Raw genomic sequence first — 7305 nt, forward strand, 5'->3', positions numbered from 1 at the left:
TGTTCCTGATTTTAGCGTGCAAGTTTTCAGGTTTTGACCATTTAGTATGATGTTGGCTGTTGTTTTCTTCATAGATAGCCTTAATCATGTTGAGATAAAGACCTTCTATTCCAATTTGCTGTAGCGTTTTTATCATGAATGGGTGTTGGATTTTGTCAAATGCCTTTCCTGCATCTATTGAGATGATCATGTGGTTTTTGACCTTGACTCTGTTAATATAGTGTATTACATTTATTGATTTACAGATGTTGAACCATCCTTGCATCCCTGGGATAAATCCGACTTGGTCAGGGTGTATGTTCTTCTTGATGACACTCTGTATTCTGTTTGCCAGTATCTTGTTGAGGATTTTTGCACCTATGTTCATTAGGGAGATTGGCCTGTAGTTCTCTTTTTGGGTTGGGTCTTTCCCTGGTTTTGGAATCAAAGTAACACTTGCTTCCATGAATGAATTTGGAACCCTTGCTTCCCTTTCAATTTGCTTGATGAGTTTAAAGAGTAATGGCAATAGTTCTTCTTTAAATGTCTTGTAGAATTCAGCAGTGAACCCATCAGGACCTGGGCTTTTTTTGTTGGTAAATATTTTATTACATTTTCAACTTCACTCATTGTAATTGGGGTGTTTAGAATTTCTATATCTTCTTCATTTAACTTTGGCAATTCATATGTATCTAGAAATCTGTCCATTTTGTCTGTGTTTTCCATTTTATTAGAGTACAGGTTCTCAAAGTAGGCATTGATGATCCTCTGGATTTCAGCTGGGTCTGTTGCAACTTCCCCTTTTTCATTCTTAATTGCATGGATTTGAGTCTTTTCTTTCCTTTTTTTGATAAGGTTGGCTAAAGGTTTATCAATTTTATTTATTCTTTCAAAAAACCAACTCTTTGATTCATTGATTTTTTTGTATCATTCTCTTAGTCTCCATTGTATTGATTCCTGCTCTGATCTTTATAATTTCCTCTCTTGTGTGAGCTTTGGATTTGTTATTCTCTTCTTTTTCTAGGAGTTTGAGGTTCTGCATTAGGTTACTTATCGGAGTTTTCTCTGTTTTCCTAATATGGACATTCACTGCTATGAATTTCCCAAGTAGAACTGCTTTCATTGTGCCCCTTAGATCCCTGTATGTTGTACTGGCATTATCATTTACTTGTAGAAAATGTCTAATTTCTTCTTTAAGTTCCTCTGTGACCCATTGGTCATTCAGGAGGGTGTTATTCAATTTCCAGGTGTTTGTAGGAGTTTTGCAGTTTCTCATGTTAATGATCTCCAATTTTATTGCACTATGGTCTGACAATATACAGGGGGTAATTTCATTTCTTTTACATTGACTTAGACATGTCCTATGAGCTAACATGTGGTCTATTTTGGAGAATGACCCATGTGCAGCTGAAACGAATGTGTATTCTGATTTTGTGGGGTGGAATATTCTGTAAATATCTATTAAGTCCATTTGTTCAATAGCTTGGCTCAGTTCTTGAATTTTGTTGTTAATTTTTTGTCTAGATGATCTATTTGTGATAGTCGGGTATTGAGGTCCCCCACTACAATTAGTGCTTAATTGGTTTTTCATGTCCATTAATATTTGTTTTGTATAGTTGGGGGCATTCGTATTTGGTGCATATATATTTAGGATTGTCATCTCTTCCTCTTGGATTGTTCCCTTCACAAGGATGTAGTGACCCTCTTTGTCTCTTAATTCATTTTGATTTGAAATCTACTTTGCAAATAAGATTGCTACCCCTGCTTTTTTCTGTGCTCCTGTCATGTGAAGAATTGTTTTCCATCCTTTTACTTTCAGTCTATGAATTTCTTTTTGAGTTGTGTTTCTTGTATACAGCATATTGCTGGATTTTGCTTCTTAATCCATTCTGTCAGTCTACTTCTTTTGATTGGTGAATTGAGGCCATTATCATTGATAGTTATAATTGATAGATATTGACTCATTCTTGTCATGATCTTTTACTGTTGGCTCTCCACCCCCTTTCCCTTTCTTAACTTATCTGGTGGCTTCCCTCTGTTGAGCCTCATGGAGTTGTGATCTTTGTTGCCTTTTTCTAGGATATTGCTTAGAATTGTTTGGAGTACTGGTTTGGTGTTCATGAAATTTCTCAGATGTTCTTTGTCATGGAAGTATCTAATTTTCCCATCAATTTTGAAAGATAATTTTGCAGGATACAACAGTCTTAAGTTGGAAGTTATTTTCTTTTAGGGCTCGAAATACTTGACTCCAGGCTCTCCTTGAGTTGAGTGTTTGTGTTGAGAAGTCTGCTGTGATTATGATGGGCTTTCCTTTATAGGTGATTTATTTTTCTCTAACAGCCTGTAGGATTTTGTTCTTCTGTTGGGCTTCTGGAATCTTGACTGTTATGTCTAAGTGTAGAATTTTTTTTGATCATGGCTAGGTGGAGTTCTATATGCCTCACTTATCTGTATGTCCAATTCTACACCTCTGTCTGGGAAGTTTTCTACTATTACTCTGTGAAGATTTTTTATGTCCATTGTACTTTCTCCTGTTTTTTCATGGACTCCTGTCTTATATTATTCTTCTTTGCATCATCTAGATGCTGCTAAATTGTTTTCTCATGATCCCTTACTATTTTTAAGAAATCTGTTTTCATGGTCCTTTTCTGCAATCCTGTCTTCTATATCTGATATTCTATCTTTAGATTCTCTTAATCTGCTCTGCATGCTTTCAGTGGAGTTTTTAAATTCCTGAATGTCTGTTTGAATCTGTTTCATGGATTCCATTTCTTTCTTATGCTGGGCATTCATGGCTTCTAGCATGATTCTGAGCTCATCTTTTTTTTATCAGTTTCTGTTCTAGAGCCTCTAATCATATCTTTCACTCTGCTCACCATCTCTGCAGTTATGTGGGAGATTATTTCTGCTTTGATTTTTTTCTAGAGGCTCATTCATCTGTTTTGTTACTTCCTGTACTATCAGTTCAGGGTGTCCAGGTGGTTGATTATCAGACTTTTCTACCTCATTTCCCCCAGAAATTCCCTTTTGTGAGGTGGAAATCTGGTTTTGTGATTTGCTTAAATGTCTTCTCATTTTTGTTTTTGGTACTGTCCTTGGTTTAGTTCCTGGGTTCATATTTTGAAGTTGCTTATTGTAAGTATCTTTGTTGATGTATTTAGAACCCTTATGGAATGACTGCTTCTCAGCAGTGTCTTCCAGATATAGCTGGTCTTTAGGTTTTGAATCTCTAATGGCTCTGAGGCTATCTCATTTTCATTATACCAGGAAGGAAAACTGATTAGATCAATCACAACACCTTAGCCCAAGTGATACAATCAGCAACACCATAGCATCAAATACATCTTAGAGAATGATAATTTGTGGTAGTTATTAATCTATCACCTTTAAAAATGAAGGGCCTCATTCAAGGTATGTCTCTGCTGTCACAAAAGACCATGTGGGCAGCAGAGTGCAGGTTTAAGTCAATGAGTCTCAGTAAGCTAGTCCCAGACCCGTGAGATTCAGGCAGATTTCTGGCTGCAAGTCCCAAGTTGAGCTCCTTGTCCTCCTGCAGGCTTGCACTCTGCAAGGTTCTATTGCAGGTTTCAGCTGCCTTTCTCCTGAAGAAAGTCCAGGTTGCAATGGGAGCTGACGATCCCTCCAACTTACGAAGCACAGTGGTCTGGTATGCCTTTATTGCAGAGATTCTCTTCACTTTTCCAGTGGGCTTGTTTTCATAAAGGAACCTGAGAGAGGCCCTCTCTCTGTTGTGCTCTTCTGCAGCTCGGGACAATGGCTTTATGTCCCCCTGTGCCTCTGCAGTGTGGAACCAAGTAGCTGCAGAGCCAGAAGGCCAGAGGTTGGGGGGGCTGTTATTGGAGAAGCCCATGTGCCAAGCTATGGCTGGTGGGCATTCCCAGGGGGCTCCTCCTCACCCTGTCTTGGCCGCAAGCCTGTCTTGGTTGCAAGCTGGTGGAACAAGCCAGAGGAAGCAGATTCCAGTCAGGCTTCAACTGCTCAGCCCCACTTGGCCCCACTCAGGCCCGCTGGGCTAACCTGGGCCTGGTGGGCATGCCTGGGGGAGTCCTCCTCACCCTGTCTTGGTCACAAGCCTGTCTTGGTCACAAGCTGGTGGAACATGCTGGAGGAAGCAGGCTCCAGTAAGGCTGCAATCGGTCGGCCCCACTTGGCTCCGCTGGGCTAAACTGGGGCTGGTGGGCATGCCTGGGGGGTCCTCCTCACCCTGTCTTGGTCACAAGCCTGTCTTGGTCGCCTGATTTCTTTTTTCTTAATATCATTAGCTTCTGCTCTGATCTTATTTTCTTTTTTTTCTACTTGGTTCAACATTGTTCTTCTTTTTCTAAGACTTTGAGATGCATATAAATTATTACTTTTTCTAATATAGGCACTCATATCAAACTTTGTGCTTCTAAATGCTTTCATTGTATACTACAGATTCTGATATGTTTGTTGCCATTTGAATCTAGGAATTTAAAAATTTCTCCCAGTATCTCCTTTGACCCACCAATCTTCCACAAGTATTACACAATCTTGATATGTGTAACTGCTTTTGCTGTTGATATCTAGCTTCATTCCATTACAATCTGATGAGATGCATTATATTATTTCTTTTGCATTTAGTGAGACTTGCCTTATGACCTAAAATATGTTCTATTTTGGAAAAAGTTTCATGGGCTGCTGAAAAGAATTTGTACTCTACTGTTAAGATAAAATATTACATATATATGTTAAATCCATTTGCTATATGGTATAGATTAACTCCCATGTATCTTTGTTGATTTTTTTCCCAGTTGACCTATTTGGGAGAGTTGGGTTATAGCCACTTACTATGACTGTATTTGTTATCTATCCTTTTTTATGTCAAGTAGTATTTATTCTATGAAACTAGGTGTGCTGACATTTACTGTATATATACATATAACGGTCAGCTCTTCTTTGTGGATTGTTCCCTTTATCAATTTGTAGTAATCTTTGTCTCTTCTGAACAGTTTTGAAGTCAACTTTGTCAGACGTTAAGTATAGCTACTCCTGTATGCTTTAAGGCTCCATCATTTCACTTTCAGTTTCATTCCAATTTCAGTCATATATGTCTTCTCAGACGAGGTGTCTCTTGCTGAGAACATAAACATAGGTCTTGTGTTTTGTCCATTCTGCCAGTCTGTGACTTTTGTTTGGAGAGTTAACACCATTTACAGTATTATTATTGAAAGTTGCACACTGTCACTTGTCATGCTTCTTACCACCGGTTGATTCATTTGCTTCTCATCTAACTACTCTTGCACTGAGGTTTATTCTTTCCTTTACCCTCCCAGATATAGTTGTCTACATTGTCTCTAATGTTCCCTTACACATTTTCCTCATTGCTGGCTTAGTGTTCATAAATTTCTTTAGTTTACCATTATCATGTAAGGTCTTATTTGTCCTTCAAATTTGGAAGACAGCTTTACATAAAATAGTAGTTTGGGTTAACAATTCTTTGAGGGCTTGAAAAATTTCACTCCAAATCTTGACCTTTCAGGTTTCTATTGAGAATTATGATGTTATTCTGATAGCTTTTCCTTTTTAAGTGATGTGGTGCTTCTTTTAACAGTTTTTATTATTCTTTGTTCTGAGCTCCTGTTATCTTATGATTTGTCATGAAGATTTATTTTCTGGTCGTGTCTATTTTAGGTTCTAAGAGCCTCCTTTACTTGTATATTAAATGTACACAGTGTTGGGGGAATTTTCTGCAGTAATTTCAGTGAATATTTTACCAGCCTCTATTCAGTGCCCTCACCAAATCCAGATGTCCTTATTTTCTTTTTTAAGAGTCTTCTAGGGTCTCCTGAATAAATCTTTTGACTGCTCTCAATTTTGCATTATGATTGACTGAATGTCCTAGTTCATCTATCTTTTCAAGTCATGATATACTTTCTTCTGAATGATCTTGTCTACTGCCAAGACTATTGTTTATAGCAGTGCAATTCACAACAGCTAAGCTCTGGAAACAACCTAGAAGTCCATCAACAGATGAATGGATAAAGAAAATGCAGTAGATATACATAATGAAATATTACTCGACCATAAAAAAGAACACTCATGTCATTTTCAGGAAAACAGAATTTGAGACCATAATGTTAAGTGAAGTCAGACACAGAAAGTTAAATGTTGCATAGTTTCTCTTATATGAGAATTCCCAAATATAAATAAATAAAGAGAAGGTAGAAAATAAGGAGGCAGAATTTTGGAGATGAAGAAAGGCCTAAGGGGGAGGAGGAGGTAAGAAAGAGAGGTGTAAAGGGATCAAAAATGATCAAGATATGTTGTACACATGTTACTAATTCCCCCACATCAATGTCACCATTCTGTATTACAAACATACACCAATAAAAGAGGTGGGGAGGGTGGAGTGAGGGAGGGAGATATGGAAGGAGACAGACTTTCAGTTGAGTTTTTTGACTTGCTGGTTTTCTTTCTTGAGATTTAGTCATAACTTCTATCTCTTTGCTGAAGTGGCCTTTCATACCCTACATTGTCTTGCTTAATTTATTCAGCTGCTTATTTGTATCTTCTTTAAGATCACTGGTCATTTTAGTAATTGACTCATTCAACACTAACTAGTCTCTTCTTTGATTTCCTTGATCATTTAAATTCTCAGCTTTCAAAATTCTTGTCTGGGATTTTACTTACTTCAGGATTTGTGGAATCATCTTGTGGGGAGATATTTTTGGAAGGATGTATTTGCTTTGTTTTTTCATGATTCTTGTGTTTTTGTTTTGGAGTCTATAAATCAGTTGAGATAGAAAGCTCTGTCACTATTTTGGAGATCTGTTTAGCAAGTGACTTCTTGTGATATGCCCTCAGCTTTGTGATTCAATGGGAAGGCTCCAACTCAACATATTCAAAATACTAGATATAATTCCTGTATGTCATTGTAAGGAGAGAACAACTACTAGTGATATCATGATTCAAAGAACCAATCATATATTAACATACAATTTAAAGCTTGCTTGAAAAATTTCACTATTTTTTGAATAACCAAAGAAAACAAAAGAATAGTAATAAAGGTTAAGGTAGTAAACAGGGGAAAACAAAAGAAAAATTACATAGAAAGGAAAGATTAAAAAGATAAAAATATGATTTGATAATATTTTTATACCAAGAAGACTTGAGAGGTGATGTGAGGAACAGAAAGAAGAAAATATAAATGGAAAGTGAGTGAAGATATAAGGAGATTGGATTCAATTAATAATCTAGCAGAAACAAAGTTAGAAGATTCGAGACACAACTCTTGATGGGGAACCTGACAAAGTAAGACAGTATAGAAGCAAAATCAAAAATTAA

The sequence above is a fragment of the Heterocephalus glaber genome, unplaced genomic scaffold (assembly GCF_053883595.1).
Source record: "Heterocephalus glaber isolate CG9 unplaced genomic scaffold, H.glaber_assembly_v1.0 deba00001442, whole genome shotgun sequence".
Taxonomy (NCBI): domain Eukaryota; kingdom Metazoa; phylum Chordata; class Mammalia; order Rodentia; family Bathyergidae; genus Heterocephalus; species Heterocephalus glaber.